The sequence below is a fragment of the Corvus brachyrhynchos genome, unplaced genomic scaffold, assembly GCF_000691975.1.
Source record: "Corvus brachyrhynchos isolate BGI_N302 unplaced genomic scaffold, ASM69197v1 scaffold182, whole genome shotgun sequence".
NCBI lineage: Eukaryota > Metazoa > Chordata > Aves > Passeriformes > Corvidae > Corvus > Corvus brachyrhynchos.
Window position 1 is genome coordinate 235,753 of NW_008236807.1, and position 620 is coordinate 236,372.

Sequence of the window (620 nt, forward strand, 5' to 3'; positions counted from 1 at the left end):
GATGGGCATCTCCGGTCCCGTCCTGCATGGATCACAATCAGGGAATTCCATCACTGCCCAGGACACACCACATGAGCAGTTTGGCCACCTCAACCTGTCCCTTTTCCTGGAAAAAGGGTGTATCCCATTCCTGAGTCACCACCAAGCTGCTAAATTCAACCAGATCCCAGAGCCCTCAACTTCCCAAAAAGGTCACCAAAAAAGGGGAAGGAGATCTCCAAGGGCTCTCCCTGTGCAAAGAGCTCCTCCAGCTCTGGGATGGACACACCACATGAGCAGTTTGGCCACCTCAACCTGTCCCTTTTCCTGGAAAAAGGGTGTATCCCATTCCTGAGTCACCACCAAGCTGCTAAATTCAACCAGATCCCAGAGCCCTCAACTTCCCAAAAAGGTCACCAAAAAAGGGGAAGGAGATCTCCAAGGGCTCTCCCTGTGCAAAGAGCTCCTCCAGCTCTGGGATGCAGCCACAGAATTCCAGCTGCAGCCTGGGTTGGTGCCTGGGTTTGTCCTGGCTGGCACATGGAGCAGCTCGGAGCCAGCAGCTGCTCCTGGGATGGAGCACAAGAGCACCTGGAAAAAGGATCTTAATCCAAAAAAGAGATCCCAGAAAACAGCAGGAA

At 53.2% G+C, this 620-nt stretch overlaps 1 protein-coding gene across 1 annotated transcript in view; it reads right to left on the reverse strand.

The window, feature by feature from the left end:
* The window catches only part of UBE2H (ubiquitin conjugating enzyme E2 H), a gene marked incomplete at its 5' end in the record, with an annotated part of 18,157 nt that overhangs the window by 6,865 nt on the left and 10,672 nt on the right, over nt 1-620 (reverse strand). The gene's annotated exons all lie outside the window — the stretch shown is intronic.